At 38.9% G+C, this 13,009-nt stretch overlaps 1 long non-coding RNA gene across 1 annotated transcript; it reads left to right on the top strand.

The window, feature by feature from the left end:
* Nucleotides 1-10,384: 10,384 nt before the first annotated feature.
* On the top strand, nucleotides 10,385-11,925 carry LOC122067095. Its single transcript, XR_006136579.1, has 2 exons — nucleotides 10,385-10,727; nucleotides 10,908-11,925. It is a non-coding gene; the product is annotated as an uncharacterized LOC122067095 (long non-coding RNA).
* Nucleotides 11,926-13,009: the final 1,084 nt, after the last annotated feature.

Raw genomic sequence — 13,009 nt, forward strand, 5'->3', positions numbered from 1 at the left:
AGAACACCATCTCGAGCATTGTTAGGGATGACAGTGATGTTATTTTGGATCATGATCTGCTGAGCAATCACATTGTTCAATTTTGTGAGGACTTTCATAGGAGTGTGGAGTTGGAAAATCACCCTGATTTATTTAACTGCATTCTCAGAATTCTTTAAGACTTTGATCGCCTGATCATGGACTCTGTTCCTCTAGATGACAAGATTAAAAGAGCTGTCTGGGATCTCAATCCTGATAGCTCTCTTGGTTCTGATGGTTTCTTGAGGAATTTTTTCAGAACCTGCTGGGAGATCATTGGCTTCAATGTTTGCAGAGCTGTGAGGGGCTTCTTTTCGTCAGGTATTCTTCTCAAGGGAATTAATAATAATTTTTTGCTATTAATTCTAAAGGTTGATAGGGCAAGAACCTTGGAAAAATTCTACCCATTATGCATGTGAAATTTTTTCTACAAGGTATTTTCAAAAATTATGGCCTCCCGAATATCTGATATTCTTCCCAGAATTATTTCTCCAAAGCAAGGGGCTTTCCAGAAGGGTAAATTCATACAGACAAATATAGGGTTAGCTTCAAAGCTTGCAAACCTTATGAACAGCTCAGCCAGAGGAGGAGGGCTTGGCCTAAAGATTGATATCTGCAAGGCTTTTGATACGATTTCTTGGGATTTTTAATTCCAAGTGTTGAGCAGGTTCGGGTTCTCGGACATTATGATTGGTCGGATTCACACTTTGCTAAGATCGGCTAGAATCTCCATCCTTCTCAATGGGGGGCCCATTGGGTTTTTTGAAGCTGGAAGAGGCCTGAGACAGGGTGACCCTATATCTCCCATCCTCTTTATCATAGCTGAAGAGGTTATATGCCGTGGTTTTAAGGTGTTGGCTGCCAAGGGCATGATCAAACCAATAGTGGGTCGTCGTGGTGCAGATGTCCCTACCCACCTTTTATTTGTTGATGATGTTTTCATCTTCACCAATGCATCTAAAAGGTATATTAGAAATCTAAAAAATTTCCTAGCCTTGTACCAATCCTGCTCTGGGTAGTTTTTTAATATAGAAAAGAGCAAATTGTTTTTGGAAAGAATCCCTGCAATTAGAAAATAGCAGATTGCTGAGGAATTAGCCATTCCTTCTTGTCTTTTCCTTATAAAATACTTCGGAGTGGAAATTTTTACAGGAAAAGTGAAAAGGGATCCTCTCCTTCCTGTGATGGATAGAATTAAGGATAAGCTTCTTTCTATGGCTAGCCGGGTCGAGCTTGTTAAATCGATCAATTCTGGGATGCCCTTGCATAGCTTCTCCATTTATTGGTGGCCTTCTCTATTGATCAAACAGATTGAGAAGTGGATGTGGAATTTTATTTGGACTGGGGAGATTGATTCTTCTAAAGGTACTACTATGCGGTGGGATCAGGTATGTAAGCCAAAGAATGAGGGAGGCCTTGGTTTGAGAAGGCTTTGAGATATGAATAAGGCTCTGTTGGTGAAGTTAGCTTGGAATATCAAGCATGGTGATTCACATTTGACCAGGCTTATCAGAGCTCGAAACCTTTTTTCCTCTAGTACTATTAAAAGGGGTCATAAGCTCTCCTCGATCTGGCCGAGGGTGAACAGAATGTGGTCCTTTGTATCTGACAATAAAAAATGGTTTGTTGGTGATGGTCGTAGTATTAAATTTTGGTCAAACAATTGGTGGGGTCACAAACCTATCTGTGAGGTCTCTAGACTGCCTGAGGATGTTTTTCTAAACCTAAATCACTCAGTTGCAGAGTTTGTACAGAACAGGCAGTGGGCTCTCCCTCACATTGAATGTGCCATGTTAAAGAATGTATTTGCATCAATAAAGGCCATTAATTTGCCAGCATCAGCGTCAAAGGACATCTATCTATGGGGGCTGGATACGATGGGGAAATTCTCTGGGAAGACCACCTGGGATGGTCTTAGGTCTCATTATCCTCAGGTTCCCTGGGCAGGAATGGTCTATAGAGTAATCTTCTTCCCCCTAGGCTCTCTCTTCTGGGTTAGCGCTAGGGGTTTGGAAAACTACCCACAAATGATTCGATCCAGGCTAAAGGGATCTCATTTCCCTCTAGATGTGAGCTATGTGGTGCTTCTTCTGAATCTTTCTCCCACCTATTTTTTGAATGTGATTTCTCTAATGGGATATGGAAAAGCGTGTTGGAAATCTTCAATATATCTTGGGAAAATTGCAGGTCCTCTATGGAGCTGCTTGCTTGGTGGAGGAATAAAGGAAGAGGCTAGGTTCTGAAATCGGCTTGGGAAATCGGGCTTTTTTCAATCATTGACGCCATTTGGTCTGAAAGGAACCAGAGACATTTTGAGGGGAAAGCTCCAAGCTTAAACATGATAGCTTGCACTATAAGAGGGAATATAAGTTTCATTTGCAGTCACTTGAAAGTTGCTCCTAAATCTTTAGCCGATCTGATCATTTGTAGTAAACTAAACTTGTCGCTATCTTCTTTGAGTGGGTGGATTATTCTGGAGGTCCATTGGTGCAAGCCTTTTCCCTCCTGGATCAAGCTAAATGTTGATGGGTGTTCGCTTGAGAATCCGGGTAGAGCAGGAGCTGGAGGAATTTTCAAAGACCATGAAGGAAGGAAAATTCGGTGCTACAAACCCTTCTTGGGAAATTCTACAAGTTTTTTGGCTGAAGTTTGGAGTATCATCAAGGGTGTGTGGCTTGCCCATGAGATGAACATTCAGTGCTTGTGGATTGAGTCTGACTCATCTATTGCAGTTTTCATCTTCCAGCATAGTCTTATTCCATGGGCTGCTCTTCAGGAATGGTCGGCTTTGTTTGCTTTCCTTACCTCCATTGAGTGGAAAATAACCCACTGCTTCAAAGAATCTAATCCGGTGGCAGACTTCTTGGCTAAGGATGCTGCCAAATCTAGTATAGATAGTGATGACATGTTGCTCCCCCTTCACATGTCTAATGAGCTGCAATTTGATATGGCAGGGCACTCTCGTTTTAGATTCATGTTTTCTTCTAGATAGCGGTTATAAGCCTCTGCTGATGGCAATGCCGAAGGTGGAGGCTTGCTTCTGGCTTTTGTATAATTCTTTTTTTCATCTTTCTATATTTTAATATAATCTGATCTTCTAGCGAAAAAATGTATGTACATATATTGAATTGGATCACATAAAAATTTTACATATAGAACTGTCAGCTGATAAAAAACAAGATTTCCATATGTTGTTTACAATTAGTACCAAGTTATCATTATTGATATGCATTATGGATTTTGGTGCACCATTGGTTGAGGTCGCCATGACTATATATAGGTGTAGCATTGCATTTAGATATTTGACCATGAGAGAAACAGATGCTTAACATGAGAGAGAGAGAGAGAGAGATGATTGGATAGAAACCCAGATTTGGTAGTATGTAAATTATTTACACAGTGTTTTGAAAACTAATAGTTAGTATTAATATTGTTATTTTTGGAAAAGTTTGTAGCCCGATCATTAACTCAGATTCATTGTACATGAATTTAGATAGACTAGGGATGAGACAAAAATTATTTACAGTATGTTATTTAATTTTATTAGCAATGGTAAGGGTCTTCCCATCTCTAATATTGGTAACTCATCTCTGCCTTCCCTCTCTTCTTCTCGTTCTTTCAATTTATGTCACATCCTTCATGTCCCTGGCACTACAAAACCTTTCTCCCTATTCAACGTTTTACTCGTGATAATAGTGTCTTTTTTTAATTTCACCCCTTCCATATTATTATTATTATTATTATTATTATTATTATTATTATTATTATTATTATTTATTTTTTATTTTATATATATATATATATATATTTTTTTTTTTGTGAAGGATCAGGTAACCAAAGAAATACTTTTGTCTGGGCCAAGAAAAGGGGGACTGTATTCCCTGTCATCCCCCTCTTTGTCTTCTCCAATTGCTCATCTAGCTGAAACTCCCTCTCTAGAACATTGGCATTAACGACTAGGTCATTCTCATGAAGGTCTTCTCAAGTTCATGGGTTAAGAAAATCAGTTGTCATGTCCGTCCGCTGAGTTTAAAATTTTATGTACTACTTGTCAATTAGGCAAAGCAAGCAAACTTTCTTTAGGTCTTACAACTTTTCGAAGTCTCTATTTCCTTTGGATTTGATACATAGTGATGTATGGGGTCCCTCTTCAGTTCCTTCTGTTGACGAGGACCATTATTTTTGCTGATGACGATACAAGATTTATTTTTCTCTATCCCTTAGTTTCCAAATCTGATGTATTTGCCATTTTTCGTAAATTCCAAAGCTTGATTGAGTACATGTTCTCATACAAGATGAAATTCATTCAAACAAATTGGGGAGGTGAATACCGCTCCTTGCCCCAGTTTTTTCAAAAGCTTGGAATATCACATCGTATTTTGTGTCCCCATACCCATAAACAACAAGGATCAGTTGAGCGTCGCCACCACCATATTGTTGAGACCGGCCTCTCTCTCCTAGCTCATGCCTCTGTTCCTAACACTACTGGCGATTTGCATTTGAGATAGGTATCTTTCTCATTAATCGTATGCCTGCTAAGGTCTCTCATCGGTTCACCCCACTTTGACTCGTTACTCACAAGTCACCTGATTACACCTTTCTTAAGGTCTTTGGATGTCAATGCTTTCCTTACCTACGGCCCTATAACAACCACAAAATTGACTATCGCTCTTCTCCTTGTGTTTTTCTTGGTTATAGTCCTTCACATGTTGGGTACATGTGTTTTGATCTCTCAAAAAATCGCACTTACATAGCCTGTCACGTACGATTTGATGAAAAAGTCTTCCCCTTTGCCTCTCAACCACCTCCTCAACCCTACCTCCCTCCACAACCTTCTCCTAATCCATTGGTGATGACCCCGCTAAGGACACATCCCCCCTTGCTCCACCACTGGGGCCCTTACCTACCCCACCTTCCCCACCTCATTTGGCTCCTCCGCCATCTCCAACACCCATCACTACTCCAACTTCATCTCCATTACACTCCCCACCTTTACACACCCGCCATATCCGGAACCCATACACGTCCCCTACCACTTCTTTCCCTGTACTGCCCTCTCCATCAACCATGGCCTCTCACCCTCCAATCACCCCTCAAGAACCTAGCCTTATACCTCTACAGCCCCCACCTCCTAATGCACCCTTCAGACTTCACCGCATGTAGCGACGCTCCCACACAAGACCACCACCTCCCCTCATGCCTTTCCTACTACCACCTCCCTCACATTGAACCCTCTTACTTCTCTCAAGCAAATAATCATATAGAATGGCACACTGCTATGGCTGAGGAATTCAATGCTCTTATACAGAACAACACTTGGCCACTTGTTCCCTGGTCCCTTGGTATAAATATGGTAGGTTACGAATGGATGTACCATATAAAAAGAAAGGTTGATAGTTCTCTAGAATGATACAAAGCTCGTCTAGTTGCCAAAGGGTTCCATTAACAATAGAGTACTGACCACACTGACACATTCAGCCCTATTGTAAAGCCCACCACCAATCGTTCTATTCTGGCTATTACAGTTTCCCAAGAATGTTCCATTTTGCCAACTAGATGTCCATAATGCATTTCTTCACAGTTTGTTAACTAAGGAGGTATACATGGCTCAACCACCAGTTCTGATCATGTTTGTCGTCTACATCGATCTCTTTATGGCTTAAAATAGGCTCCCAGGGCTTGGTTTCATAGGTTATCAACCTTTTTGGTCCAGCTTGGTTTCATTTCCTTTAAAATTGATGCATTGCTTTTTATTCTCAGATAGGTCTCCACTGTTCTCTATGTTTTAGGCTATGTTGATGACATTATCGTCACCAAAAATTCAACTGCACAGATCAGCACTCTTTTGCACCATCTATCCACTCAATTTTCCATTAAAGACCTTGGCCCTCTGCATTTTTTCTAGGGAATTGCAGTTCTTCCTCACACCAAGGGCCTCCACTTGTCTTAGACACGATACATTCAAGATCTTCATAGAGGAAGAATGGATGACTGCAAGCCTGTTCGCACACCTATGCAATCACTCCTCCATCGACTTCAGGGGGTGCTCTGATTTTTGACCGTACAAAGTATTGGTCCATTGTTGGGGCCTTATAGTATGCCACTCTTACTCGCCCGGACATTGCCTTCGTAGTAGACCGTGTGTGTCAGCATATGCATGCTAGAACAGAGGAGCACTGGGCCGTAGTCATGCACATTCTACGTTACATGAAGCATACTCGGTCCCATGGTCTTCTTCTTGAACAATCACCCAATGTCTCTCTGTAGGTGTTTTCTGATGCAAACTGTGCAAGCAGCAGTCTCGATCGTCATTCCAAAGGAGGATTTGCTATTTTCTTAGTCCAAATCTCATCTCTTGGTCCTCAAAAAAGCATAAAACAGTTGCTCGATCCTCTACTGAGGCTGAGTACAAGTCCCTAGCCGATGCCTCTGTTGAGCTTATCTGGTTGGAATCTCTCTTTCAAGAACTTGGTATTTCCCTTCGTGGACCGCCGACTCTATAGTGTGATAACATTAGGGCTACCTATCTTTTAGCCAATCCTATTTTTTATGCTCGTACAAAACATGTTGAGATAGATTTTCACTTTGTACGGAAGGGTTTTCTAAGCACCAACTCTTGTTTAGTTCATCTCCACTACAGATCAGCTTGTCGATGCTATAACAAAGCCTCTAGCCACGGCTCACTTTCAATTTCCCATTGACAAGTTGAAGGTCCTGTCATCTCCACCTCCAACTTGAGGGGGTGTATTGGACTCTTAACTCTTCTCCAGCTCACTGTTCCTAAAGTATTAGGGACTCTTATGGCAACAAAATATTTCTCTCCTACTCTTAACTCTAAGTCTATCTCACAAGATCGATATCACAAGTGAGAATATTGTGTTTCCTTATTTATCTTGCTATCACATCTGAGAATCCTTGTCATAGATCGACTAGGGTTGAGATATTTCATTGTATCCTCAGTTTACAATCAACGAAATCAAAGCTTATCATATAGGAAGTTTATCTATGATGACTAGAGACAACTGAAAATCTGTATCCAGTCCCCAATGACGACATAAAGCATACGAAGCAGAAAGGCATTTCGTCAGGAGGGTGGGAGATTGCTTCCTATGTGGAAATCGTTGAGATGTTGAAGTAGAACTACAGTAAACATCTCTATCTCTTTCTCTCTCAAACCGTCTAATATCGATGTATTATCATCCTGTCCTCGACGCCTAGGAGAGTCTGATGTTAGGGATGTATTACATGGCCACCCGGTGTTACATCATATGAGTTGTACATTTCTCACCATTATTAATCATGGACGATCTGATCTCAAAGGAATACCAGTCAACCCAAATTGCCCATTCTTCCAAGTTATGAATCATATTTGTGAACTCAAACTTCCCATTGAATCAACCCTTTTTGATTATATATATATGATATGGTTCGAGGGGGAAGAGGGGTAGACGATTATTACTCTTCCCATTATCTTTGGTAACTGGGTATTCTGTAACTCCTTATTATGTCGCCATATTCAGCAATAGTCATATAGAAGGAAACTTTGTTGAATCTTGTGTCCTATGTTTTATTTCGTCATTTTCACATGGAATGGAATGGAATGGACTTGACCATGTTCTGGTTTTGTATATTTATGTTTGTCTGTGATTTGTTCCAGAAAGGGCAATTCTCTCATTGTACGATTCTGATACTTTAAATTGCTACGCTGTGGACTTATGCTGTAGTTTTGTGTTATGGACTCCTAGGTTATGTTTGACAATCAAGAGAAGAAAATAAAAGAAAAAATAAAAATTTGAATTTGAGGAGAGTGTTAAACACAAAAATGATTATTGAAGAAGTGGTAAGAAGAGATATGCTTATGGTAGGGCTAGATTGTAGTATGATCACTGATAGAGTTTTATGGAGGACAAGGACCCGAGTTGCCGACCCCTTATAGAGTATGGTCATGTGATGCTTTGACTTTTACGTTTACCTATTTTGTACCTTACCTCACCTTACTTATGTTGTCTCTTCATAATCATATTCCTATCTCGGATCCATGTAGCTGACCCCATTAAGTTGGGATAAGGTTGTTGTTGTTGTTGTTGTTGTTTTTTTTTTTTTTTTTTTTTTTTTTGTAGAATTGTTGTTGTAGTTAGACATAAAAAATCATTGTGTGATCATTCTTTTTTGTCTTACCGAAAATAAGGTCAAGAACATTTATCAATTTTATACTAAGTAATATAGATTAACATGTGCCCCCATTCTAATCAAACAATTGTGACACAAAACCTTTGTTCAAACAGTCCAGCTTGATGAAAGCTCCGGACTAGCAGAATATCAAGAACATTTCACAGTTTAATCTTAAAGGCACTTTGGAAAAAAATCAGGAAACCACACATTACTACAATGGAAACAACAACATTTAGGATGTCTACAGATTCTAATGAAAAAGTAATCATAATTACAATTATCTTTTTGGGAAAAAACATGAAATTCTCTGAGACATCTCTTGCAACTTCTCCGATAGTTATCAAGTTTATGACAATCAAAAGAATCCAATTGAAATCGTTTAAGAGAAAGTCCCTCTCAATCTCGAGACTGGATCAAATTGACATATGAGAACAATTTAGTACGTTCTTGGTCTCCAACTCATGGATCAAGGATGTACGAAATTTTTCTTATACGTGAACCTAATCTGGATTCCTCAATCTCGTCCTCTAAAACTACATTATTCAAGAACAACAAAAATTTGCTTGAGCAAAATCTCATCAAGAACTCAATTAAGTTTTTCATCACCACGTCAACCCCCATGCCACATGACCCCTCCCCATGTCACCCTGTCCTCATGCTACCACATCACTTTTTTCTTTGTACCCAAACTAGGGAGATTTTTACCAAAATACCCTCATACATTGTCCACAACCCAAAAATACCAAAATAACTCTACTTGATCTAAGAAGCAACTATACATCTTTCCTACTTTGTCTTTGAGATAAGTATGTAGTCATCCATCAAGGCCATTAACCCAGTATCCCCATAATACCCTTTCCTTCTACCTTTTCCTATATAAAAGAACCCACTCTCTCTCTCATTACCGAGACCTACCCCTTTCACGTCCATTTTCTCTCATTATTACAGACATGTCAAGGTGAAAGTGTGAAAGCTAGAGAGAGAGGGGGTATAGAGAGAGAGAGGGGGTAAATGACAGGGAGAGCTAGAAACCCTCTGAGTTTAGGAGAGAGGGGGTGACACCCTGGGTTTTGAAATCATGGACACCTTTTTCCCATTTCATATACACCTTCAAACCTGCTGTTTTTGGATTTTCCACTTTTCAGCCTTCCTTCCTAGTTCAAGATAAAGTCATGATGTTGAACCCAACCGCATTAATGGTATTGGATGATATCTGAAACTTGAATCCTAGAATCTGGAGTTATGGTGTGGGGTACTGGGATTCGGACTTCGTAGACTGTGATGTATTTTCTCTCTCCGTTTGCTTCAGAGGAAAAATAACACACAGATAACATACAGTTCTTCATATAAGCATGTTAAATAATGAATTAAAAATTCTGGCACAATTGAAGGCATGATTATTTTTAGAGAAAAAAAAAACCATGATAAAGGTATCCGTATCATATCGATCAATACATATCGGCATCATTGGTACCCGATATTGAAATGATTGATTAAGATCATTAGTATCAACTAAAAGAGTGACACATTTTTTAATTTTTTTTTTTTTTAATTCAAAAATGCATCAATATGGCTTGATCTGTATCAGTACCGACGATGACCCGTATAGCCACCAATAGATCACTTTGATTGAAGGTTAGTGTAGGAAGGATTTTCGGATGGATTCTTATCTTCAAGGGCTTCACCAGAGTGGGATTGATTTTGAATTCCTTTTCACGATACGATCAACTGCATGTACAGATTAGGTGCCAGCATCTGTCCCACTTGTTGCATTTAAAGGGTGATCAAGTCTGTCTAGAAACATGGGGGGGGGGGAATTTTCTCTATTTGTAATTAAGTGATTTCTTTCAGTATTTTTTCCTCTTGAGGAGTCAAATCATATTTTTTATTCTATGCAATTTCTTATTTTTAGGGTATGTGGGGCCAGTCCGAATTTAGGGACATGTAATTAGACCAGTGTCTACCAAAAAGTAAAAACAGAAAAGAAACGTAGTGTTACCAAGTAAAAATCCACTCCCAATGTGTTCTTGTGAAATAGAAATCAATGGAATCAAGAATTGTGAGTTTCATCAATCAGGGATTCAGGGTCATAAACCTAATCCCACAATACCCTTCCCTTTTCCCTTTTCCCTTTTCCCTTTTCCCAATAAAAGAGCCCCCACCGACCCCCTCTCTTGCATTCTGTATCCCCTCCTCTTCAACTTCATAATCTCTCCCCACTCCATAACTAAGACAGCAGCCCCTCCCAAGCCATCCTTTCCAACTCTCTTTCTTCTTTATTCCGAGACCCTCCCCACCCCATTGTGCACACTCTAATCATAACCAAGAACACATTCCACCCACTTTCTCTCCATATCACTCACCACTCTCACAACACCATCCAAGCCTCTTTTCCCTCTCCCACTTCATTCTCTCTCCCTACCCATTGAAACTCTCACACTCTCTTCCTCCTTAGACATGTGAGGCAAGAAGCAAAAAAGGAAGAAAAATGGAGAAAAGAAAAATGCTATTAGAAGTAGGAGGAGAAAAGAAAAGAGGTATTCTTCTCACCCTTCCTCTCCCTTTCATTTTTCATTTTTATTATTAGCATACCCCCCACCCCCATCTGAATTTTCTTCCCCTCTACTTTCCCTCACTACTCTCTTATTATTCATAGCCCCTCTCACTCCTAACCCAATCCTTTTCCTTCCTTCCTCCCTTTCCATTTTCTGTTTTAGGATCACACAAGCAATTGTTCAAATTGCTTGGAATGGGTGGACTCGGCAATTCGGTAAGGCCATACAAATTAAATCAACCTATGATATAATCTGTACATCTAGTTATTTTAGGAATAATAATTAAAAATGGAATTTTTTTACAGGTTAGATCGAAATTGTTTGGAAAACCATGCAAAATATCTTCAGTCGTTATCTTAATTCCTTAATTTCTCATTGATTGCACCATGTAGCTTTGACGGATTGTTTATGATTTTTAGTTATAGATTTATTGTTATCATAGCGTACTGATCAATGAAGGTACAAGTGTTCTCTGGTATAAGAAATAAATTTAGATCAACACTTGCACATATATGAACTATGCTTAGACAGTAGTCACATTCTTCAACTTATTTGTAATGCTTGCAGTATCCATCTGAAGCCTCGTTTCAAAGTTTCCTCATTTTGATGCACAGGTTGAGATTAGCACTTAAATTCTTTTCAAAGGGTATACTGAGGGGAGAACATATCATAACTCCTTGCCGGAGATGCTCAAGCTTAAGGACTGGCTCCCATCTGATACATTTGATTGATCTGAGAAGTGGCTATTATCTGATTAGAATCTGACCAGGGAATGAATTTGTGTCATTTGTGATTTGGATTTTTCTGTTTCTTTCCCGTCGTTCCATCTTCCTCTCTCATTTGTTTTTATGTAATATGAGGTTTAGTACCTGCAGCTGGCAAATTGTGCATGTAAACTTAAAGCCTGTTTGTGTTGGTCAAGTAAAATTTCAGGTACGTTGTCTTGAAAGTGTGTTTTTTTTTTTTTTTTTAACGTGGGTGATTGTAGCCGAGATTGGATCAGGTTCATTTACGAGGTTCTTCATTTAATAGATTGTAAATCCATGAACAAAGGTGTACGAGATTATTCTCATACGTGAACCTGATCCGAATTCGTTGTAGCTTTCTAGGTGGTGTTTAATGGCTTTATTGTTTTGTCCACGGATGAAGAAACAATAAATTGCTCTCACGTTCTCGTTAATGGTTTCTATTTATATTTATTAGACTTATTTGTGTTTTTACAGCTGTTTGATATGATTTTTTGTATTTAATTTTATTTATTGTAAATCAGGATAAATCACAAATCACAAATTAGTGAAAAGTATTTGGAATAGGGTCAATGACTGATCTAAAGTCTGATGACAATTCTTAAAATTTTAATATGAAGTATGACTGGTTCAAGGCTAATGAAAGGTGGACTACCCGAGCTAGAGCACTTTCGAAACCCTTCTAGTTTCTCGAGCTGAAATGGGTTGAATCACAGGGGCCCACTACAGTTTGGGCCAAGCGAGCTTCACCACTTAGTAAGTGACTCTTCCCAGCCGAGGCCAAAGAAGATGTCGAACAAGTGAACCTTGACCTCACTTTTCGGCTCAGTTTATGGAAAAGCTATTATATAACCGGGAAAGAAATTCTGTTACTTGGAATGTGTTTCCCCCACCTACCCTTTTTATAGTAGATGCTTTGCATTTTGTTTTTTTTCACGCTAAAGTCATGTACATTAAGAAAAAGGAAACATTAGAATGTACAACCTGATCATGTCAGTCACAATTAACAATCTCAAAACCTAGCAGCACCTCTCACCTTCCACGTTGCCATCAGTAGAGAATGTAACCTCTGTATTTCCTAATTCTGCTTAATATATGTCTTAAAAATAAATAAATAAATAAATAAGAAGAAGAAGCAGCTTATATTGATTTTCAAGATTTATGAATAGTAGTTCAAGTTTCAGAGTGTTGTGGAAGGCATCTATGAGTTTTATTTTTTTGGGTAGAAAAAAAAGTATGAGCTTTTGTGTATCGTTATAATCAGAAACGGTGACGGTTCGGTTCAAGGTGTTAGAGTCAGCAATGAAAAAAAAAAAATTACGATTATTAAAGAATTTTCTATAATGAAATCAAAATCAAATAATTTATTAAGAGGTTATACGGTTCCTAAATGGTTTCATAGAAAATGCCGCACAAAAAAATATACTCTCATAAGGATTTTCTGTAATGAAATCAAAATCAAACCATTTATTAAATGGTTATACGGTTCCTAAATGGTTTCGTAGAAAATACCGCACA

This window comes from Macadamia integrifolia, unplaced genomic scaffold (genome assembly GCF_013358625.1).
Source record: "Macadamia integrifolia cultivar HAES 741 unplaced genomic scaffold, SCU_Mint_v3 scaffold2706, whole genome shotgun sequence".
Lineage (NCBI taxonomy): Eukaryota > Viridiplantae > Streptophyta > Magnoliopsida > Proteales > Proteaceae > Macadamia > Macadamia integrifolia.